The sequence below is a fragment of the Triturus cristatus genome, chromosome 7 (assembly GCF_964204655.1).
Source record: "Triturus cristatus chromosome 7, aTriCri1.1, whole genome shotgun sequence".
NCBI classification, from domain to species: domain Eukaryota; kingdom Metazoa; phylum Chordata; class Amphibia; order Caudata; family Salamandridae; genus Triturus; species Triturus cristatus.
Genome location: NC_140590.1, coordinates 1322277554 through 1322302978, shown reverse-complemented (window position 1 = coordinate 1322302978; position 25425 = coordinate 1322277554). Strand labels below are relative to the sequence as shown.

Below are 25425 nucleotides of genomic sequence, written 5' to 3'. Positions count from 1 at the left end.
AGAATTTGGAAAAATCCGGCCGCACACTTGACAAGGGAGATAATTCTAGATTGCTTAAAATGTGATAAAGGGATGGACATACCATGGTTGGCAGGGGTTCACAAAAGCTTAAGTAGCCTGAATATGGAACATCTTTTTCTAAACCCACTAGATCATAGCTCTACTAATTTTAAAACACTGGAAAAGATCCTCTATGCTTCTTTTAAAGAAGTAAGACTAGCAACTGAATGTAAAAAAACCTCAGTTGCTAGATATATGCAGATAGAGAATGTGTTCCCTGCAATGCCAACATATCTTCTAAAACCAATTAGTTGTTGGGAAAGGGGTTTATTTTTCAGGCTAAGGACAGACACAATGAAATATTTGTTGTCATTCCCCATTGGTTTTACTTCCAACTCTGACCTCCCATTGTGTCCTTGTAACAACACCCAAAAGCAATCAATGTTACATTTCTTATTCTTCTGTACTTATTATTCAGCCCCCACTAAGAAATTCCTGATCCCATATTTTAAAACTCGACACATTATTGATTATAAGGTGGCTTATGAGATGGTACTAGCTTTAACTGATGTTGATTTATGTTTACGAGTTGGAACATTTTTTAAAACGGCGGTGCGCTTGCGTAACTCTATGCACCCTGGTTAATTGAATAACTTTTATAATGTATGAAATTTCTGTATTTTTATTAATTTTTGAATGATATTTTATCTGCACTTTTATGGATATGTTGTTTTTTATCCGAATAAAGTTCATATTGATTGATTGATTGATTGATTAACCACACAGCTGAATCAGTCTCAGCCGCCGAAAACGGTAACTGTTCTAGTTGTTCAATATGTAATAACGTGTATGTGGCATCTTTCATGGACATTCGTTTCTATTTATCAGTCAAATTAAACGGTAAAAACAGTTCAGAAGCATTCAAATATTCCGATAGTACTTTTCCATTTTTGAGTGTTTGCAGCGTCCAAGCAAACTACATCACAGAACGGAACTGATTTTGACCATGATACAAAACAGACACCTCATGTTGAACAATGTCAATGACTGAAGAAACAATATTATCTAAACATATATATACGGGAAGATAGTGTATTAATGCTGTTATTGACAACTGCAAGGACATTTTCCAAATTAGCCTGGTCAATTTGATGGAGGCACAATGCAGCTTCCATCTGAAAAAGTTTCCAAATTTCATTATATGCGAAATAAATAAAACGTTTTATTTGAGGGGCCTTCAGATCTAAAAGAAAATCATTTAAATCAATATTACCTGATATATGAGAAAGGTATTGTTTCACATTCAACAGTGTGGAATGTTCCAACCATTGCTGATATATTTACCCACAGAATTTGTGGTAACTGTATGCTAATGTGGGAAACGGGGATCAGGTCTACTCTGTGTAAAACCCTTTGTAGCATTCAGAAAACAAAATTGACATTCATTTGAAGTTGTCTACCACATTAACCATCCTAAGGGATCAATATCGGAAGAGTTTAGTGTGCCATTTTGAAATAGGATATCTAATTCTTCATTTGTATAATTGGTATGTTTTTGCCATGAATCATACGCAGCTAATGATGGAATTGAAGGTTTATTAAGGTTTTTGGCCGTTGCTTAACCAAAACTAGTCTGACGTAGTCTGTTTTACGGTGTCATTTGAAACTAAAATTTGAGACGGTATCAAACCAGCACGATACAAAGCTTCTGTGCCCTGCACTTGCCAATCTTTAGTACCCCAAATGGATTTAAATCAATTGTGTCCTTCCGATGCTCATAACCCTTCATAGACAAATCCTTCCTGAAGGACATAGAGTAAACTAGTTTAGTTTGGGTTAACATAAATTTTATTTGAGGTGGCATCTTCAATTTATAAAAATAGGACTGTGGGTTGGATAGATTGTGTAATCTGGAAATTAAACAAATTTACTTCGTTGTGTCTTTGAACTTCCCATTAATGGTGTTGGGCAATGCTCCCATTGGGTATAATTAGAAAAGGGTCTCTGTGTTTTTGTTTTGTGTAAGAAATGATGGCCATAATGCTGATAACAAAACAAATCTGTGTAATATGCCGAATTTAAATACAAATCTTCAGTGTCAAGTGCAGCATAATACTTTAAATAGGAGAATAACAAATGAACAGCATGAACGTCCTAGTCATCAGAATGGACATCAGGCAAGACCACATCTCTTAAGGAAACGCAGAAGATGTATGAAATGTTCAAAATTTCTGATGGGCCATGGATATAGAAAGCAACTTTATCCCAGACGATTCCATCAACAACAGGGAATGCTCATATATTGACACAGGCTTGGTCTAATTTCTTTATGTGCGACGATGTGTGAGGGGCCAGAAGTCCATTAACAACGTCCACAGCAGAGGGTTAGGGTAAATAATGGCCGTTTATGAGTAGGAAAAATACAGTCACAGATGGGATCCACATGAAGAGGAATATCATTGTAAGCACCATCCAGATATATGTCCAGAGTGGGTTCAAGTAAGTCTTTTTAAACCAGGAGATGAAGACACTGGTACGGGTAGGGATCTCTTGCACAGAAGATGACGTGGAAGATGTACCAGAGGGGAAGCTATTACGGTCCATATAATAACCACTGGACCACAGTTGAAACAACGATGGATGTGCTGCATCAGATGTTTCAGGTATAGTACTCTCAGGAATGTTCATTATGATATCACCTGGATATCTGCCGCAGGAGTGGATGTAGAAGGAAAAACTGGTAACAATTCAATTGAGGTTTCCATCTCCCCTTGTAATTGCTGGTGAGACAAAATGGCGCCTGACTGAGATGGCCATGCTGCTCACCCCTTGCTGCCTGATGTACTGGAAAGTTTCATAGGTTTAACAAACCTTTTCAGACTAAGCATAAGCTCCTGTTAAAGACGCGCCGCCTGGAGACTCGTATCGCGAATATCTTGCGGACCCTCGTGGCAGCGCTAAGGGTGCTTTTGACAGGACTACGGGAGATACAGAGACGTTGCGGCTCGTGTCAGTGGCTGCATCGGACTGGAGGAGAGGAGGGGCTGGAGCAACTGACAGGACGGGGTGGCTCATGGTGTGGGGTCACGCCAAAGGAAAATCAGATGGAAGAATGCCTCCCAAACCAAGTCGCATGGCATGCCTGAAGGCTCCTGAGGTGCAGGCAAGTGCAGAGGCAAACACCAGCCCCACACCACATGATCTGAGGGAGGTAAGACAGGGGGCTGCCCAAACTCCAGTGTCATGAAATCCCTGAAGGCAAAGCAAACCCAGGATAGCATCAACAAGGGGTAATTAAAGAAGTTGAAAGACAAACTGAAGCCCCAGAAAGCATGAATGAGGCCTCGACAACGAAATTGCCACCGCAAGGCCTGGAAATGTAGACAATCAAAGACCTATACCACTATCTGTGCCTGGCCAACTTATCCTAGCCACTTCTTATCGCTGTCAGGATGCAGCTCACTCCTCACTGGTACAAGCCCCTGTTAATACAGCTTTAGACACCAGCGTGTTAGTTGAGGAAGCGACAGGACTTAAGGGGCTGGAGGACACTCAAGAGTTCAGTGATAAATATTTTTCTCTGACCAATGGCTTTAACATTAGCTCCTCTGACTCTCGAGATGGAAGTAACATTTAGCTTTCTAGCTCAAGCCCGAGTAGCCAACAGTTGGGATCAGGCACAGTGGTAAGAAGGAAGAGGCTTACTAAAAAACATAAAGACTCTCAACCAACTAAATGGTTGATAGATGAGAACGCTAGATCTAACTTAAACCATGACCTAAAAAGGGATTATTCAGTTCCACAAAAAGTATACTCAGACCTTCTGGGGCAGGAAAAAGTTATCATCAATACAAGAACTTCACAAGCTGAAGAACCCACCTTGAAACTCATTTATGAATCCATCAAGCAGTTCCAAGAAGAGACCCGTATGGATGAGAAGAAAAATCGCTTGGCAAACGTAGAAGCTCCAGGGCGCTGTAAGGGAAATGGCTAAAGCATGTACAGACATATTTTCGAGTCTAACGACAGTCGAGGAGAGGACTGCTACACTGGAAGATGATATGACCAGAGCCCAGGCACGGAAGGAAACCCAAGCAGCCCAGTTCGCTGATTTCTAATGGAAAATATAAGACTTCAGAACCGGCAAAGGCGTAATAACCTACTGATACTTGGCATAAAAGAAGGTGCAGAGGGCAATGATATACAGGCCTACATGCTGAAGCTAATGAAGGGAGCCTTTCCCATACTCTACCACTGGAATTGGGAAGCAGAGATACAACGGGTTCCCCGTTTCCCAATGAGCTTGAAGAAGCCAAGTCAGCCTAGTAGAGAAAGTGCTGCTATGCCAAGTACAATATTAACCCCTTCAGCGCGGCGCGGATTTCCGCGCCACGCTGAAGATTCCATGCGCGGGCGGGGCCATGACGGAACGGTTCCGTCATGCGCACAGCGCAACCGACGTGCATGACGGAACCGCTCCGTCATGCGCGTCGAAGGGGTTAATATACTTTGGGAACTATTTACTCCGGGAGGAAGTATATGCAAAGGCTCGACCAAACGCCAGACAAACGTATGAAGATCAGTCCTTCTTCCCAAGACCAGATTTTTGCCATGCCACGGTGGAAAGGCGTTGGAGACTAAGGCAACTGATTCACCAATGCCAAACTTTAGGGGCAGAAGACTATCTAATGCACCCAGCTCAACTGAAGATCATATATAAGAACACCTCAAGAGTCTTCACCTCAGACATTCAAGCTAAAGAATATATTTATAGATTGAAAACTTAATGACGGTGGTTAATCTCCATCTATCTGGCCTGACAGTTTTGAAGTAGTAAGGGGGCTGTCTGGGTTGATTTAAATGAAAAGGCACTGGGAGTCAACATTAGTCTAGAAGGGTTTACAAGGGGGCCGCACCATTTAAAAGGGAAGAAAAGGGAGAGATAAAAATACAAAAAATATATAAATAATTTTAAAAAGGTAATTTTGCAAGACGGTAGCAAGGGGGGCTGACTCACCGGCTCCATTGTGAGAAGGTGGCCTGATATATGCTGTCCACTAATTCTAGTGGGCACCTTGTATCAGTCGAAGCAACCCCTTATGGTGAATTGGTTAAAGACAACCTTTATTGAAAGCTATCCTAGTGGTAGCTATGGAGAGCAGCCTTCAGGCTAAGTCTTGAAGGAATGTAAAGCAGCTTGTTTTACCAGTCTATAATCTCTTGAATGATCAAATGAAAGGACAACCACACCAGGTATATATTAAAAATATATGTATTTAGGATAAAACACACCCCTCTAGTGTCTTTATGATACTGGAGTTCGAAGTACTTAATTTACAAGATAGCAATCAACAGTAATAGCACAAATACACGTTTGGGCCCTAGAAGCGTACCAAACCATATACCAAAAAAGTGGTATAAGAGCCACAACTAAACTAGACACAAGGCCTAGAGCCTGTAGAATCGCAGGGACCCCAAGGAACCACCCAAGGTAGGGACACAGGGGACCCACAGGGGCCATGTGCAGTGTGTAAACACAACAGCGGGTTCCTGTTAGCTTCTATGGGCAATGTCGCGGTTGGAAATTTAAAGATTAGGGACACTTAGAATCAAGTCAGGACCAAAACTTTTGGACTTAAGAAGTTCTAGGGCTAGCACCCATGGAAGCACCGGAGTACTCAAGTTACCTCACCCAGGGAAGCCGGGTCCATAGGTGTCTTTTGGTGTCGGGTCGGGTCGTCGATTGAAATGGAAGCTGGCAAAGAAGTGCTGCTGCCGTGAAGAGGAGAAGTGTCCGAAGAAATCCAAGCCTGGACCTAGGATGGAAGGAACCTGAAAGCAGAGGGGACAGAGTCTGAGTCACTAGCCAGTGACCGAGGGCAGGATGGACCAATGCCCACAGATGTCAGGTGCTTCAGATGAGTTGATGGGTGTCTTGACTCTTCAGCCACGAGGTCCAGGAGGTGTTGACAAAGTCCATGAGGCGGATTCGAGCTGTCCCACAAAGTCTGTCGAGTGCTGCGGTGTCAGCGACCAAAATGGACCCAACAAGCCTTGGCAACGGCAAGTCACTGGAAATCAGAGAAAGGACTGTGGTGCAGACCAGCAAGGTCTGAGGGACTCACCCAGCAAGGGTAAGTTGGGGCACGTCTGGAGCAACTAGGAAAGCCCAATTAGAAGAGAAGTTGTCTTCGTGGGGACCTACTAGCCAACAGGCTAGCGATCGTGAAGGAGCTTCGAGTGGTCGCACTTGAAACTGGCCCATGGGTCACTCGTGGAGTGGAGGCCAGCAATCTTCGGTGCAGGAGGTGCTCAAGGCTGGGGATACTCAGAGCCCAAAGCACAACTTTGAGGAAGACCAGGAAGAAAGTGTTGCTGCAAAAGTTCACGGTGTCCAGGGGTCATGGTTCTACATCCCCCATGATACCCACGGGCCTCAGCTTTGCTGTGGACTCAGGGTAGCCTCGGGGAAGTCTGGAAATCCACCTCTGGTGATGCAAAGACTTCGGTGTCTGGCAGGAGCTTCAGCGATGCAGACCGGTCAGTTGCTTCTTTGGTGCCTGCCAAACAGGGGAGTAACTCCTTGACCCCAAGGGAGATTTCTTCCGTCTTCTAGTTGAGATAGAAAGTCGAAGATCCAGGATATATGTTGCAGAGTTTCGTCCATGGTAATCTAAAGTCGCAAGGACTGGGTTCCCATACTTATACTTAGTTTGGGGGTTGGACATACTCTAGGGACCCACCTATGGGAGGGTTTGGAAAGAGGGGTGGTTACACCCATTTCCTGTGTCCAGTTTCACGCCAGAGCAGGGGCAGGTAGCCCCTGCAACCGGTTTGAACTGGACTATGCACAGGGACACCAAGTGTGCCCCCAGTGCAGGACTTCAAAGCACCAGAGAGTGCTCCCGCCCAGCCCCAATACACATCTGCCTGTCTGGGGAGGTGGTTACACCTCCCTTGGACCGGAAACTTATTGTCCAGGCCTACCCTGCCGGAGTTTCGGTCAGCAGCAGGAGGCCAGACCTGTGTCTGTGGCAGAGGCATCCATTTTGTGATGCCAGGGCTGTAGAAAGTCCTACCGGGTTAGACCAGTGTGAACATGTCTCTCCCTCTAGAAGGGTGGAATGCTACCCCTGCCGCCAGAACTGGTGGAGGGGTAGTATTCCAAAGTGTTTCACACCAAACACAACATGTTTCCGTGCAGCCATCCCAAAGTTAGAATTTACCGTGAGGTTATAATGCACTTAAGAGTATATGGTCAGGCTGCACCACTAACAGAATCAGGGGAGATACTCCGAACACTGCAGAGGGGCCCTGCTCATGCAGGGGCACCCTCTCACATAAAAACCAAGCACTCTGCCTTCAGGATTGTTAAGGCATGCCATAGGAGTGACTTATAGGTTTTACATGTGTGTGCAACGGTACTGATATAGATAGCCTATACCACAGTAAGGGGTGCAAGCACACCCTTACCCAGGCTGCAGTAGCAGACCTGTGGTGCCATTTTGGAGTGCTTCCCAGGGGTGGCGTAATACATGCTTCAGCCCCTGGTAGGCCTCTGAGGTACCTATGCCCTAGGTACATAGTATACCATATACTAGGGGCTTATAAGGCACTCCAGAATCCAATTAGATATGTACCTAATGTACATGGAAACCATTTTAGAGAGGAAGCAGCTAGCCTGGGGTCCTGATTAGCAGGGCCACAGCCAGACTAAGGTCGAAAAACACGGAAACACCAGCAAAAAGTGGGGGTAACCATGTGAAGCAGATCCTACTCTCCTACATCCATCACATAGACCTCTGGTTGGCTTGTCTCACAATGTAGGTGGGGGAGGGGATGGGTCCCATAGGAAGGGGGTTGTGGGGAGAAGGGTAGTGGGAGGGTCACCCCGAGGGGTGGGCTGGGATAAAAAAAACTAAAAACACCATCGTATGAGAAAATCAAGGAGGGAAGGCGAGGAGGGGAAGCGTGTCTAGAACAGGGTGGAAAAAAATACTTAGCATGCAGATAGCAAAGATAAATATATTTGGGCTGAATGACCCAACAAAAAGGTGGAGATTTAAGGAGCAGCTCAGGGTGCTGCATGCTGATGTCCTCTGCAGGCAAGAAACGCATATTGAGGGGATGGGGAAAAGTCTTTTAGAGTAGTTGGGGTTTCAATTGATGGCACATACCACACAGGAGACTAGAACGCATGGGGTGGCGATATTGGCGTGGAAGGGAAGGATTATATTCAAAACTCTCTCAGCTGATAGACTAGGACGTTGGGTAGTTGTTGAGTGCCAATTGAAGGGATTTAACTTTACGCTTTGTACAATTTATGGATCTACAGGTGATGATCCTGAAGTGTTTGAGTTTCTTAACTTAGAACTGGTCAAGTGGCCTCTATCGATCATTGTATGTGGTGATTTAAATATAAACGGTATGGGGGGCTATGGAAGGGGAACCCAAGTAATTATGTAGGTCGGAAAAAAAGTACATTGGGCCCTGATTCAAATGGTGCAAGACAAAGGGTTTTCTGATGCTTGGGCACAACTCAAATGACAGGAGGGGGTAGCACATACTTCTCTGCACCACATAAAGCTGTAGCGTGACTGGATTACTTTTTGGTCTTGCACTGCCTCCTTACAACTTGTACATTTAAAAAGTTTCCCCGGGCTATGTCTGACCACAATCCTTTGGTCTTGGAGATAACAGGCATAATGGTGGATGTGCCAGAATGTAATTGGACATTTGAGAGGGCCCTGCTTCAAGATCCTAACTATGTTCAACATATGAACAAATGGCTTGGGGAATTCTTGGAGGTTAATTGGGGCAGCGCGAGTTATGGTATGGTGTGAAATGCTCTTAATGCGGGGGTTAGAGGGGAAACCTTGAGCTACTCTATGAATTGGAATAAAGAAGTTAAACAACGTTTAAATACCATGTACAACACTATGCTGGATATAGAAGAAGAGCTGGCTAGAGTTATTGCTAATGGGTTAAGCATAGTAAGGATTCTCCAGAAATTGGCGTTAGTAAAAGGTGCGGCTGGAGAAATTGTGGCAGAAAGATCAGCAGAAAAAGTTTAGGCCTGGAGGCAGCCGTGCTACGAATATAGCAAACAAGTTGGGCACATGCTTGCCAGTAGGACAAGACAGAAAATTGCTGGGGGTGACATCATAGAGGTCAAAAGCCAAAAGGGGTAAGTAATCACAGTGAGGGAAATAAGTAGGGTATTTCAAAGGTATTATGAAAATATATATGGGGAAGAGGGACATAAGGAGCTAAAATATATGAAGTAACATTTGGATTCACTTCCTACTGAGATATTATCAGAGGAAAATTCAGAGGCATTAGAACTTATATTTACAGAAGAGCAAATTCAAAGTGCCCTCAAAGAACTCCCTTTCGGCAAGGCTGTCGGACCTAATCAAATCCCATTAGAATTTTTTTAAGTATTTTTTCCAGTTTTGGGGGATAACTTAAGACAGGTAATGCGCCATGCACAGAAAGGGGAGATACCCCCTGAGTCAGGGGCAGAAGCTCGCATAGTTATTTTCTTAAAGAAAGGGAGGCCCCCTAATCTTATAGACCCATTAGTCTTATGAACAGTTGCACAAAGATTTTTCAAAAATTTTAGTAAATCGACTTAGTATCATCAGAGGGAAAGTGATCTCACCCCGACAGCATGGATTCATCCCTGGTAGAGGAATGCCTGAAAATATTCGCAGAGTTATTACCATGTTTGTTGGCACTGCAGTCACTAAAGACCCTATGGCACACATCCTACTTGACGCGGAGAAGGCGTTCGATAGGGTCCCATGGGATTACCTATGGGCTGTACTCAAGAATGTGGGGGTAGCAAAGGGGTGCATAAAGGCCATAAAGACACTGTATAGAACACTGCGGGCCCGACTCCAGTTAATGTGTGGACAGAGTGAACCTATTTTTATCACACGAGGGACAAGACAGGGGTGTCCATGTTCCCCCCCTTCTCTTTGCATTTTATATAGATCCCCTAATTAGGAAAATTGAGGTGAACATGGGAATCCACCCTTTCCAATTGAACGGATTTTAAACAAAAATTCTAGGGTATGAGGATGACCTGGCAATAACAGCCACAAATCTGCTTGCAGTTTTAACGGAAATAGAACATGAGGAAGAATGTTTTGGGTTGTTATCTGGCTACCGGCTTAACTGAAAAAATACACAAATAGAAATCAATAGCAAACTTGCTTTGTCGGACTCACAGGTGACTGAATGTGAAACTTATCTCTGGATCATGATAACCTCAAAGTTGGGCAAAGTTGTGGAAAAAAGCTCACCCCAGTTATACAAAAAAGTAAAAAAGATCTGGAAAGGCTCAATAATTTGCATCTTTTGATTGTGGGATGATCTAACATTATTAAAATGATACTTCTGCCAAAGAAATTATATCTATTTAGAACTATACCCCAAGCATTTGAGAACCACTGGTTTAAGGAAATGGAAAAAATTATTAACAGATTTGTTTGGGCGCAAGGAAAGACTAGAAGAGCCCTTAGTTATATGTCTTTACCCAGGGAAAGGGGGGACCAGGCGATCCAAGACCTAAAAATGTATGACTGGGCCACACCTTATTGAGGGTAGCTGGTCTACAAGCACAACATTTCAAAACAATTTTTTCACTATACTGCACGCCAGCCAAGATTGCTCAATGGGGTCGTACTGAAGGGATTCAATGTCCCTGCTGCCATAGTGCAAATGCAGATATAGTTGATATGTTTGCATCTTGCCCAGCTTTAGATCCTCTAAAGGGAGCCATAGAAGAATTCCTGGCGCAAACCTTGAAGTTTCAAGTAAAACTCACGGCCGAGATGATGTTATTTGGCGTTACCAAGAAAGGAAAACCATTGGTACAACATGAGTTTGTCTTCTTAGCCATGGCTGTAGTAAGTTTTGCATCTCATCCACCTGGGTGGATCCAGGACCCCCCACTTTTCAACAATGGCTTTCACGTCTCTTAGCTATTTATAAATTGGAAAAAGGTTTATATGAGAGGAAAGTTTGGGAGGCTCAGAAACTAGGGAAATTGATCTGGGCTCTTATAAATGATTGGAAAACCAGAGTCAAAATCAATCCAGGCACTATTTAACGAACTTGGGCTCTCAGGGTGTCATATTTATCTTGTGTAATTTATTGCACACTCTTATCTAATGAAAGATATCTATAATGCTTATTGTTTCATTATTTACTCTATTAATGATAGATAATGTTTCCTCGTATGTTTATTCATTTACAAATGTATTTTGTCGATGGTGAAATAAAAAAAATAAAAAAGTAATTGCTGGGGAGTAGTCGAATATACAGAAACCATCAGGTTAGCGAAAGTTCTCGACGTGGAATACTTTGAGGCATACTATAGAGCATCGGCCATATGGTGTACTTGACATGTTTGATTGAAATGTAACGATTCTCTTTACGACCAGGCAAAGGAGTCAGGATCACAGTATGGATGCCTTTCAAGTCAAGGACTATGAGCGATGTACGGTAGGATGGACCAAATTCTTTATTGTTCTCCACCTTTTCACTGACCAGATCTCCAACTTTAGGAAGCCAGCCAGTAACATGAATCAGCACCACTGGATCTGCAGAAGAAGGCAACTGGGCTCTTGCTTGTGAATCAAGAGCATTTTATAGATCCTGTAACTTAGCACAATGATTGTCTATGTCAAAGGTTGTGGCAGCCGCCACAGCATCTAGACCATCAAGGTCTGGCACAAACATTTTAATACGAAAGAGCATTTCATATGGAGTCTGCCACCAAGAGATCTTCTTGGGAGATTATTTAATGCAAGTTGACCTCCATACAAATGAGTCAGCATACTCCTGCCAGTACCTAAGACTCTAGCTGTCAAAGATTACTTTAAGTCACGGTTCATCTGCTCCACAACTGAAAGCCCTCGGACTGGTATGGGGAGGAATATTGCAGCTGCTCCCCCAGAGACTTCATCACTTCCCAGTAAGCCTTAGAGGCAAATGTAGGACCTTGGTCAGAATGAAAGGTGCGACAAGCAAATGTCCTGACAAAGACACGCAAATCTTTAATAACAGTTTGAGCAACAGCACTACGTTGAGTCCAAACCCAAAGGAATCTAGGGCACAAATCCATTGCAACTAAGATGTGCTGTGTCAGAAGTCAATGGACTGCATTGGTCAAGATAAATACAGCCAAAAGGCTGATTAGTGATGTAAAGCTGAGTATGTGGTGGACGTGCAACAGTAGAATGCTTAATTTGTTGACAAATGTCACATGAAAGAACATATTTACGTGCCAGTTGATATAAACCATGCCACCAAAAACGCTGCTGTAGTAGAGGAACAGTTGCATTCACGCCAGCATGTGTAGAATCAACGCCTTCATGTGCGGCGATGATCAAAGAAGGTCTACGGCCCTCGTTGGGAATCAGCTGATCCCCAACGGACGGAATAGTAGCAAATGGAATTTGATCTGTTGACAAGTGGTAAGTATAAAGTGAAGGAAAACCTTGAGGAAACTGTTCCCTCCCTCGTTGCAACAATAGTTGCTAAAATATCATAATTAATTTTAGTCATGGACCTAGTGACTGCTGCTACAGAACAAGTGGTTACTGCAGATTTGGCTGCATAATCAGCCAATGAATTACCAACAGCGTGTGCTCCCACACGTTGATGGCTCAAAGTATGGATAACATGTGTGAGTGGCAAACATTCCTGAAGAGCGGCCACCCGAACCCAAAGCGTTTTATGCTTAATTGCGCTACCCGGAAATCATTTTGTTTCCAAAAGAATAAGTTGTCATTGAAGGATCGTACACAGTAAAACGAATCACACACTATAAGTGCAGGAATTTCTGGATCAGCAAATTTAAGAGCCAAAACCAAAGCACATAGCTCCGCCAATTGAGCTGTGCAGTCACCAAGAGACTGTGTGTGCACCAAAGAGGATTAAAATCCCCATTTACAGTTTTTCCTGCCACTATTGTGCATGCCGCAGAAGAAGCGTGTCTAGAACCAACGGCTTGCTGCACTGATCCATCAGTGTAAACAATGCATTGATACTGATCAAGAGGAAGTAATGACAGAGGGGGCGGGTGACCATGTTCATATCGTAAAAACTCCTGTATCTTTAAAGACAGGTCAAAGATAAAATTGACATCAGCTAACGTCAAAGAACTAGCCCATTGTATCCAACATGGATGTAAGGATTTAGAGTTTGGGACACTAGCTTTTGTAGCTGCCTCTAAAGCAGGTATTGGAGAGACCATAAAAAAGCGTTTACCCTGAGCCAGAGCGCATTCTCTCAGAATCGCCAGCTGGACAGCTGTCAAAACATTTTTTGTAGGAGAGAAACGCATCTCAGCCGCAGTGACACAAATGAGATTTATATGCAATGGGGACTGTATCACCCTCACTGAACTTCGAGTATGTGAATCCTAATGCGCCCGGTACAATCCGTAAGACCAGATTTGTAAAATTGACACGTGTTTACAAGAAGTTGGTCACAAGCAGATCAGACAATCAACTGCGGTATGTTCCGGAAGCCAACAGGACGAAGAGTAAGACGGTTGTATCAAAGAGTAAAGCGGTTTTGGGGTGTGGCTACGGCGCCAGACAAAATGGCCGCCTAGCTAATCCGCTCCGTTGCATCGGGACATGTTCGGAGCTTGCTGGTGCGCTTCTCGTTCTCCATATTAATGAAATCTGCCCGCATCACGCTCCGGAAGATGTGGGGACTCCGGTGAGGCAATTTTTGAAGTACAGCGCACTGCGCTTCATCCCGCTTTCAGTGCCGCATCTTTCTCCTCACAGCGCCCGCCATTTTAGGTGTGCGCGCCCTCTCACGCTACAAGATTCCCCGGCATCAACAGTAATGCTGTCTGTATTCCTGCCTCATTGTCAGCCCTTCTATGCTGCCTATTTCCTTATGCTTATGTCAGTGGTTGTGCAGCGAAGTTGGTCTGTAGTACCTATTGATATGAGGCATGAGGATTTCAGCGTTATCTGTGACTTTTGTCTTTCATTACTTGCCTGACCTGCTGCTGCTCTGTTCTTTAGTGATACCTGCCTGCATTTCAGCCTGAATTGGGTGGTGGTTCCGGTGAAGCTACTTTCGGATGTATCTGTTTTGCACCTTATCCTGTTTGACGCTGCCAATTCTTTCTCCTCTCGGTGTCCGCCATTTTGGGAGCGCGTCCTGTTGCGAATGTCTCACATAAATAGTGCGATTCACTGTCTTGCCAGCCTTACACTCCTGATCTGCCCAATTAACTTTGTGCACCGTTTCTGCAGTGGTTTCATGCAGCATGACATCTGTCTGTACCTACCTATCTCAACGTGACACCCTGTCATTGTTTTGTGATTGGTGCACTTCCTAACTTGCCTGAACTTTTACTTTTCCAAGGAGATACAGGGTTATAACCTATATGGAACTGTTGTCTTCAATTGGATAACTGCATTACTGCCTTTTATTGTATGGTCAGCACCTGGTTATTCTACGTCTCCTTCCTGCAAGTGGATGGGTCCTCATATCCTTTTGTGACTCTTCTTCTCAGTCCTCTGTCAGTCATATGGACTGTTACTTTTCTCTGTGACTGTCTGATTCTACTGCCTCCAACACATCGTACATCTTTTTTTTTACGAACTGAACTCTGACATTTATGGGAAGGTTGCGTAAGCCGAAATTTGTTTTTGTACCATCAAAACATATTCCTTTGGCTCCGCATCCCTCTTCCTCAGCATCAGACTCTTCTTCTAATAAAGATCAAATATCTGGCGTAGCTTCTAACCACACTTCCTTGACGCAATCTACTTCAAGCAAGCCCTCTCCACCTACTTCTTCAACTAAACGTCTGAAACATGATCCTCCATCTCCTGACAAAACACCATCTCCCATTTCTATGGAGTTGCTATAAGAGGAGATACGCGCTTTGCGCCGATTGTGGAGGAAACTAACAACAAATTGCAACTCCTCGAAGACAAATGGTCTACAATGGATGACAGAGTTAATTCATTGGAGCAGCAGGCCTCGGAGATACAGGTCAATTCCCAACGAATTTCATCTTTGGAAAAATCGGTTCTCAGCCTCCAACAACATACTGAGGACTTGGAAAACAGAAACAGAAGGAACAATCTACGTATTTATGACTTGCCGGAATCTTTGGAGGGTGATGACCCTGTATCGTTCTTCTCCTCCTTTCTTCCGAAACTTCTGGATATGCAGTCTACTACTTCTCTCAGCATCCAAAGAGCTCACAGGCTTGGTCCTCGCTTATCTTCTCCAACTGCTCCAGTTAAGCCTCGAGGCGTCATCATTCTCTTTTTGAAGTTTACGAATCTTCTTTTAGTTCTCGCTGCAGCTAGATCTAAGCGGCAAATTTCCTGGTTGGGTCAGAAGGTGTTCCTGTCTCAAGATGTCTCCAACGCTACTGCGTCTAGAAGAAAAGAGTTCCTAAATCTTCGTGCTCCTCTTCGAACTCTTGGTGCTAGGTTTGGTTTATTTCACCCATGTATTTTCAAAGTGACATATCAAAACCAAACATGGTCTTTCCAAGATCCAGTGGCATGGATACATCTAATTCTTCTAATGGTTGACTATTTAACTTTTCTTTTTTCCTTACAGGTCTCCTGTTGATACTTCCACATTTTTTCTTTTTATCTGTTATGTAGCAATTTTAACTTCTGATGTTTCTTATATAAATTTTACAATGTTCTTTGTATTGTATACTTCTCTTTGTAATTGTTCATCTAAGCAGCATAAGTTCTTCAGACTTATCATATTTATTGATACATGTTTATAATTGTACTTTTTATCTTTCTTCTGCCTTAGCCTTATGTTAATTGTTTCTTTTGTTTATTCATACAGCTTTGTTTATGTTCTTTCAACCCATATGGCTCCCCTTCTCTTTCCTTCCCGTCCTGATGCAGTCCGGATTCCCAATTCCGGGTGGTTCGTCTTGTTGTGTGTCGCCACTGCCCCATTGTCCTTTCTTTATCCCCTCAGGTATGTTGTTCTCAGTCATCCTTTTTGGATATGTACTGTCTTTTCTTATGTTTCTCCTTTCTTCCCTTTCTCCTCCCTTCCTTCTCTCTCCGCTCTTCCTAAAGGCTCTATTCCTCCCTCTTCTTCCTATCTTTGTTTTCTTCTTTTCTATATATAAAGTTTTAATCTATTACTCTTCATACTTCTTCATTTTCCCTTACCTACTCCCCCTTTTTTGTCATCCTTTTCTTCTCCTGCTTATTGGCATTTTCCTTTATCTCTTTTTCATTGTAGTTTTTGTTTCCTTTGAATTTGTATTGTCTCCGCATTCAGAGTTATCTCCTGGAATGTAAAGGGTTTTGTTAATCCCATTAAACGGCAGAGAATCCTGTCCCACCTTGCTTCGTATAACCCAGACATTGTTCTTTTACAAGAGACTCATCTTACGGAAGCTGAATCACTTAAATTAAAAAGAAGCTGGGTGGGTATGGTTCTATTCTCGCCATCTGCTAATAAAAAAAATGGTGTTGTCATTTTATGTCATTAGAAATTGAAATGTAAAGTCATATCACAAGAAAATGATAATGATGGTAGATGGATATTAGCCAAGTTATTAATTAATTATGTTCCTCTATCTGTTTTTAATGTTTATGGTCCCACACAACCTGACTTTTCCTTTTGGCCTTTGATTACGCAAAAATGTATTCAATTTCGAGATGATTTGTTTATCATGGGTGGTGATTGCAACCTGATTGTGGATCCGTTTCTTGATCGCAAGTCCTCAGTACGTTTTATCCCCCACAAGACCCACAAGCAATTTCTTGACACTATTTCTCAAACACATTTTATTGATTCTTGGAGACTTTCTCATCCTGAAACTCTGGATTATTCCTTCTTCTCTCCTCCTCACGCATCACTCTCTCGTCTAGACTATATTTTTCTCTCTCAAACTTTATCTCAAAATCTACTATCCTCTTCTATTGAGCCCATAGTTATCTCGGACCATGCCCCTGTTGTGACAGATCTTGATTTACTTCCTCCGCATCCAAAATCTTCCCAATGGCGTTTTAATAACTCCCTTCTTACTGATCCTCTTCTCTCCTCCTCCTTTCGCTCCTTTACTAATGAATTCTTTGTACTTAATTGTGACCCCAGTGCCTCTCCTCACATTATTTGGGATTCCTTTAAAACAACGGCAAGAGGTTTCATTAAAGATTTTGTTTCTAAGAAAAAGAAATGCTTTCTTCAGAAAAGGAAGACTACATTGGCTCATATTAAGCTCTTGGAGCATGAATTCTATACTTCCTTAAATAAATCAATTTCACCGGAACTCATACGAGCCAAGATTGAATTTAATAAAGTTACTACTGACAACGTGTCATCAATACTCTTTCGCAGTAGGGCTCGTTATTATGGCGGTCGCAATAAATCAGGAACGCTTCTTGCTAATTATCTCAAAACACGTAAGGAGCTCACTCTTATAGATTCTATTTAATCTTCTGATAATTCCCTGTTACATAAAGATCAGGAAATACTTGATGAGTTTAAGCTTTTTTATCAAAATCTTTACACACCGGATTCTCCTCCTTCCTCCTCTCTCATTCAGTCCTATCTTGATAAACTTCCTACTCCTTCTACTTCGCATCTTAATATTCTTGGCCTCGAAAATGGTCTCTCCCTTACTAAACTTTCCAAAGCTTTAAATACTCTTACCAAAGGAAAGACTCCTGGTCCAGACCTTTTTTCAGTTGAATTTTACATGCATTTTTCTGATTTGTTACGCCCTAAGCTTTTAACGCTTTTCCACTCATTTTATTCATCTGGTAAGACAGAAGGTACTTTTCAGGAGGCTACTATTTGCCTCATTCCTAAGGAAGGCCGTGATCCTCAATTTTGTAAAAACTATTGTCCGATCTCTTTAGTTAATGTTGATTATAAATTATTTGCTAAATTGCTTGCTTTACGTTTGGACCCTCTTATGCCCCATCTTATTGGTAAAGAACAATGTGGTTTTGTTAAGGGTAGACTTACCTCGGATAACTCTTGTTCTATTCCTTTGGCAGCTATCTCTGTTGATGCAGAGAAAGCTTTTGATAGGGTTGATTGGTCTTTTTTGTTCGCATTATTGCGCTGGCATTGTTTTGGTCCTAAATTTATCTTCCTTATCTCCCTCCTGTATTCTGCCCCTAAAGCTTCGTTCCTAGTTAATGGTCTCGTCTCATCCTATTTTCCTCTCCAACGTGGTGTTCGTCAAGCTTGTCCTTTATCTCCACTTCTCTTTGTTTTAGCCCTTGAACCCTTTTTGACTTCTATTCGTAAAAATGATTTAATTTCTGGCTTTCCTTATGGTGATCATCAACTGAAACTCTCTGCATATGCAGACGATATTCTTTTATTTATTTCTGCTCCTGAAACATCTATCTCTCCTTTATTACTTGAATTCACCTCTTTTTCGCAGGTTTCCGGGTACAAAATTAATTCAGATAAGACTGAAATCCTTCCTCTTACCAAATTCTGATTGCCCCATTTCTTCTCCTCCACTGGGTTTGCTTGGAATGCTTCGAAAATTAAATATCTGGGTATATGGTTTTCTAACTCCATTGCCTCTTCAATTAAACTAAATATGTCTGCGGCCCTTTCTCGAATTGAGAAACTACTCTCCGCTTGGAATCCTCTCTTTCTTTCTTGGTGGGGGTGCTTAGATTCAATCAAGATGATGATCGCCCCAATTCTAATTTATATTTTCTCTATGCTTTCCGTCCATATTCCTGCTATTTATTTTAAACGCATAGATTGGTGCCTTTCTAGATTTCTTTGGAAAAACAAAAAGTCCAGAATTGCTCTATCTTCTCTTCGGAAACCAAAATCTAATGGTGGAGTTAATTTCCCGGACTTTCATCTTTATCATAAATCCTTCTCACTACGACAAGCCTCACGATGGCTTACATCAGACTCCTCTCCCTTTACTTCCCTTTGGCTGTCTATTGAACATTTATTATTACCTTTTTCCTTCAATGAAGTCATACGTTTCTCTACCAAAACTTCTTCTACTTCTCTCCCCTTATTTAGACACACTTGTTCCCTCTTGAAGCCTTTAGTCCATCCCACTGCTATTTGTCGTGAATCTTTCTTAGACTCCCCTATTTGGCATAACTCGCTTATTCTCCTCAATAACAGACCCATTTTTTGCTTGGAAATTAAAAGGTATTTCATGGGTTAAACAGCTATTTGATGGAATTTCACCTTGTACTTTTCCCCAATTCCAATCCTTATTCCATTGCCCTCGTTACTTTTTGCAGAGGTTTACTACTCTTATGGCGATTATTCTTGACATTTATTATTCTCTCCCTTCCTCTTCTTCATCTCCACCTCCCATCCAGAGTCCTCTCCTTATAATACTTCTAACTCTTCCTAAGGCCTCTTTTATCTATAAATTTTTCTCAGCTCGCGTTAAATCTAAGCTCGAACTTTCTTGGGAGTCGGACCTGGGATGCGATTGGTCTGTTGCTTTTTGGGATAAACTTTGGTCCAGATCCTTAAAAATTTCTCGCTCTGCTTCCCTTACCCAATCCCTGTTCTTTCTCTATCACAGACTTTATCTTTCCCCTGTTTCCTTATCTCGTTTTTCTGCTTCTTCTGATTCTAACTGTTGGACTTGTGGTTCTCCTAATGCGGTCCTTAATCACCTCTTCTTCCTCTGTCCTGTAGTTTCAGACTTCTGGAAGAAAGTTTGGTCATATATTTCCCGTCTGTTTGCGATCTCCATTCCTTATTCTATCCCTATCCTCTTTGCTGGTAGCCTCTCTGAGTCTTTAGATCTTTCTCCACACTGCTATGGTCTTTTTGATCTCATGCTTGCTCTTGCTTTTCAACACATCTCCTTCAATTGGAAAACTCTCACAAATCTCTCTATACAACATTGGTGGAATTCTCTTTGTCATTTTCATAGACTTGACGTTGCTTTTGCCTCCTCTTGTACTCCAACCATTAATAGAGATCTCTTCTGGCTGCCCCTTACCACCTATTTGGACCAACTGGTGTTAAAAACTACCTCACATGTCACCTCTGAAAATTTCAAACCCTTGAATGCTTTCACCCCTTTTTCTTAAATCTTCTTTACCTGGTTATTCTATTACATATTCTCAGTTCCTAGATAACCTATATTGTTATATTTATAATGTTTTTCTAATATGCCTTTCTTTGCTTTATTTTCTTATTTCTTTATTGCTCTGTTTATTTTTAAACTCCTTCCCCTCTCATCCTTTCTCTGTTCCCTTCCTTCTCCTTTCCCTTCTGAGGTACTGTAAAATTTCATTCTTATGGTAATATAACAAAGAACTTGGCAAAGAAGCTGAAATATGAAAAGACATCTTTATTAAACTCAATTGAGTGAGACTACGTCGCACAGAAGCCTTAGCAACTGAATGAGGCAGTCTCCAGAACAAAAACCAGTCTTCTCTTTTATACAGAACATTACGCTTTGGGCAACACCGCCCCTGTTTTACAAGTGGTCATTCACATATTTTGGCTTCAAAGAAAAGGCAGAGTCATGATGACAATCCCACATTTCAGTTCGTTCAGCCCTCAATCATTTAACCCAGCAAGGCTCAGAACCCTCATCAGATATCAGCAGACCCCAATAAAACGGGCACCTCCTGCTCGTAAAACAAGCCATAAAGTAGGAAACAGAGTCAGATGTAAAAAGAGATTAGTCAGGGTTCGTGTGGGAAGAAGGAATTTATGATGCCTCGGACCCTGATGCTAATCCCAGTTGGCCGCAGTAAAAGGAACCGGCCGGACAGGGCTGACCTCGGGCAGTGGAGTCAGTTTGCACAGGTCACAGAGAAGTCACAGAAGGTGTACGTGTCCATTAGGCCTAGGCATGGCCTTAGCACACAGCCTATGTGAGGGCAACCACAAAAATGGCTACTGTTCTAAAATGGAACCCGAGGGTTCAATATGTAGCATCATATATACGGTGAATTTATCGGTGAAACATGACGAAAACACTTGTACATACCGCATTTGTCATTTGCGGTTTGTTGATACCAAAATCGGCATGGTGGGGGCATGCCTCCAATGTGGTTCCAAATTTTACAGTACCACACTTCTTTTTGTATAAAATCCCAAAAATGCTTTTATTCTTCCCTTCCAGGTATTGGCCAAGTCCTTTGTTATATCGCTATATTTAAATAAATTCTCTTTGTTTTGCTGATATCTGTATGTATAAACAAATTGTTCAATAAAGCTTTTCAAACACAAAAAGAGTAAAGCGGTTTGGTATGCTGGGCATAATCAGGATTGTATGTCCTCCCAAAATTCAGGAAACCCAGCAAATACTGTAACTTTTTAAAAGTATAAGGAGGTTGCAATTGAGCACATTTCTCCAGAAAGTGGGGGGGGGGGGTCATCCCCCTAACTTCATTGGTGAGTTTGCAACCCAGAAAAAGAACTGCCAAACAGGCAATATGCAACTTGGCAAAGTTACATTTGTATCCCAAGTCAGCAAAAGACATTATGATGCGGTCCACACACACAAGATGCGGTATCAATTCATCATCAGTCAAATAAATTTAATCTACATGAGAGAACGCATCAGGGTCAATGTCGTACAAAAGAGACACTATGCATGCCGCTAAAAGCGCCGGGACTATTGTTATACCCCATATGCAAATGAGTAAACCTTTGGTGTTTGCCAAGGGCGCTGAATGCAGTCCAGTCACGGCTTTCAGAAGCCAAATTGTGACTGCAAAATCCATTGGAGATGTCAAGAGTCGTTTTATATTTTTTACGAACAATGGTATCAACTAATGCAGAGCTGTGGGTGTTCGGTACTGCAAAGGTACGAATATGACTGTTCAAAAGACGGTAATCCAAAACTATTCGATATGAACCATCCGGTTTCGATACTGGAAAAAGAGGATTATTCATGGATGAAACACAGGGTTCAATTACACCCTGATATTCCAATTGGGTCAAGATTTCACTGACGGAAGTATTTGCTTCACATTTAATTGGATATTGTGGTTGAGGTTGTGGCATTGATAGCAAAGGAATCTCATGTGCCGTGTACTCCATGTAGGAGAGTAGGATCTGCTTCACATGGGTACCCCCACTTTTTGCTGGCGTTTCACTGTTTTTTGACCTATGTTGGACAAGGACCCGCCATATATTCTTTCTTCCTCAATCACAATTTTTTCTCTTTCTTTAAAAAAACCCACAGCGTATGAAGAGTTCTCCCTTGAGAAATCTCTCCTTTTCAGGCTTTTTCCTGAAAGATTTGTTCTTTTCTGATTTTGCAGACAGAGTTGGTAGTTGTTATCTGCCCAGCACGATTTTTACAAGGTCTGCCCCGCGTTAAGAGGTGAATTTGCAGGCACTAGAGGTGGTGTGTTTGGTTATCAATGCTGTCAGTAACTATGAAAAAATAAGCAAATAATGGTCAGTCAATAAGGTTATGTTGTTTGTCTTTACAGTTATCTTGGTCCTGAAGAGAGCCCCATATCAAGTGGGCTCGAAACGCGTCGACCTTATGTATTGTTCACCAGAAAATCTTAGGGCTAATGTATATACCAGTTTTGTGTATTATGATTTATATTGAATAAATTGACAATGATGTGATTTGTGCATTATAACGGATTATTGTTTGTATTAGGTGATGTTTGGTGTTGATCCCTGGCATTTGAATTTGAAAAATATTGTGGCCAGGCTTTTTTCTGAGTGTGACTGTAGTTCAGTATGGGTTATAAATGTGGATTGATTGTGACATGAAAGTAGGAAGTGAGACTGTCGGAATGGGTGTAGTGATTTGATGAATTTTTTGATTGGTTTTTATAGATATTGGTTTGATGTTTTTCAAATAATGAAGTAATTTGGAACCTCAAATTGTTAAATTAGTTTGAATAAAATTAAAATTAAGCAAAAGATCGCTCAAGGTTGCTGTAGATTTATTCTAGGCACTAACTAAAGCAAAAACTAAATGGATTATCAGTATTGGCACGTCCTTGTTGTTTTTGTTTGAATAGGCTCAGCCTTACTGATTGGAGCCTGGATCCTGTATATGTTTCTTTAACTATCCTGAAGGCGGAGTGCTTAGTTTTTATTTGAGAGGGTGCCCCTGCATGAGCAGAGCCCCTCTGCAGTGTTCGGAGTACCTCCTCTGATGCTGTTTGTGGTGCAGCTTGACCATATACTCTTAAGTGCATTATAACCTCGCGGTAAATGCTAACTTTGGGATGGCTGCAAGGAACCATGTCGTGTTTGGTGTCAAACGCTTTGGAATACTACCCCCGCCAGTTCTGGTGGCAGGGGTAACAGTCCACCCTTCTAGAGGGAGAAAAATGTTCACACTGGTCTAACCCGGTAGGACTTTCTACAGTCCTGGCATCACAAAATGGATGCCTCTGCCACAGACACGGGTCTGGCCTCCTGCTGCTGACCAAAACTCCGGCAGGGGAGGCCTGGACAATAGGTTTCCTGTCCCAGGGAGGTGTAACCACCTCCCCAGACAGGCAGATGTGTATTGGGGCTGGGCGGGAGCACTCTCTGGTGCTTTGAAGTCCTGCACTGGGGGCACACTCGGTGTCCCTGTGCATAGTCCAGTTCAAACCGGTTGCAGGGGCTTCCTGCCCCTGCTCTGGCGCGAAACTGGACAAAGGAAATGGGTGTAACCACCCCTCTTTCCAAACCCTCCCATAGCTGGGTCCCTGGAGTATGTCCAACCCCCAAACTTAGTATAAGTATGGGAACCCAGTCCTTGCGACTTTAGATGACCCTGGACGAAACTCTGCAGCATATATCCTAGACCTTCAATGTTCTACTGTGCCTAGAAGACTGAAGAAATCTCCCTTGGGGTCAAGGAGTGACTCCCTTGCTTGGCAGGCACCAAAGAAGCAACTGACCGGTCTGCATCGCTGAAGCTCCTGCCAGACAGATGCCGAAGTCTTTGCATCACCAGAGGTGGATTTCCAGACTTCCCGAGGCTACCCTGAGCACACAGCAAAGCTGAGGCCCGTGGCTATTGTGGGTGACGTGGAACCATGACCCTTAGACACCGTGAACTTTTGCAGGAACACTATCTTCTGGGACTTCCTCGAAGTTGTGCTTTGGGCTCCGAGTAGCCCCAGCCTTGAGCACCTCCTGCACTGAAGATTGCTGTCCTCCACTCCACGAGTGACCCGTGTGCCAGTTTCAAGTGAGACCGCTCGAGGCTCCTTCGCGATCATTAGCCCGTTGGCTAGTAGTTCCCCACGAAGGCAACTCCTCTTCTAATTGGGCTTTCTTAGTTGCTCCAGACGGGCCCCGACTTACCCTTGCTGGGTGAGTCCCTCAGACCTTCCTGGTCTGCACCACAGTCCTTTCTCTGATTTCCAGTGACTTGCCGTTGCCAAGGCTTGTTGGGTCCAATCTGGTCGCCGACACTGCAGCACTCGACAAACTTCGTGTGACAGCTCAAATCCAGCTCCTGGTTGTCATCGGCACCTCCTGGACCTCGTGGCTGAAGAGTCAAGACACTCATCAACTCACCTGAAGCACCCGACATCTGTGGGCATTAGTCCATTGTGCCCTCGGTCACTGGCTAGTGACCCAGACTCTGTCCCCTCTGCTTTCAGGTTCCTTCCATCCTAGATCCAGGCTTGGATCTCTTAGACACTTCTCCTCTTCACGGCAGCAGCACTTCTTCGCCGGCTTCCATTGAAATAGACGACACGACCCGACCCGACACCAAAAGACACCTATGCACCCGGCTTCCTTGGGTGAGGTAACACGAGTACTCCGGTGCTCCCGTGGGTGCTAGCCCTAGAACTTCCTAAGTCCAAAAGGGTTTGGTCCTAACTCGATTCTAAGTGTCCCTAATCTTTAAATTTCCAACCGCGACATTGCCCATAGAATCTAACAGGAACCCGCAGTTGTGTTTACACACTGCACACGGCCCCCGTGGGTCCCCTGTGTCACTACCTTGGGTGGTTCCTTGGGGTCCCAGCAATTGTACAGGTTCTAGGCCTTGTGTCTAGTTCAGTCGTGGCTCTTATACCACTTTTTTGGTATATGGTTTGGTACACCCCTGGTGCCCAAACGTGTATTTGTGCTATTACTGTTGATTGCTAACTTGTAAATTGAGTACTTCGAACTCCAGTCTCATAAAAAGACTAGAGGGGTGTGTTTTATCTTAAATACATATATTTTAAATATATACCTGGTGTGGTTGTCCTTTCATTTGATCATTCAAGAGATTATAGACTGGTAAAACATGCTGCTTTACATCCCTTCAAGACTTAGCCTGAAGTCTGCTCTACATAGCTATCACTAGGATAACTTTCAATAAAGGTTGTCTTTAACCTATTCACCATAATGGGTTGTTTGGACTGATACAAGGTGCCCACTATAATAAGTGGACAGCATATATATGGCCAACTTCTCACACTCGTTATCCCAACCTAC

The 25425-nt window shown here is 42.9% G+C and overlaps 1 protein-coding gene across 4 annotated transcripts in view; it reads right to left on the bottom strand.

Annotated features, from left to right (window-relative positions):
- Nucleotides 1-25425, bottom strand: part of LOC146811957 (uncharacterized) — a 1438216-nt gene that overhangs the window by 770892 nt on the left and 641899 nt on the right. The window lies entirely within an intron of this gene.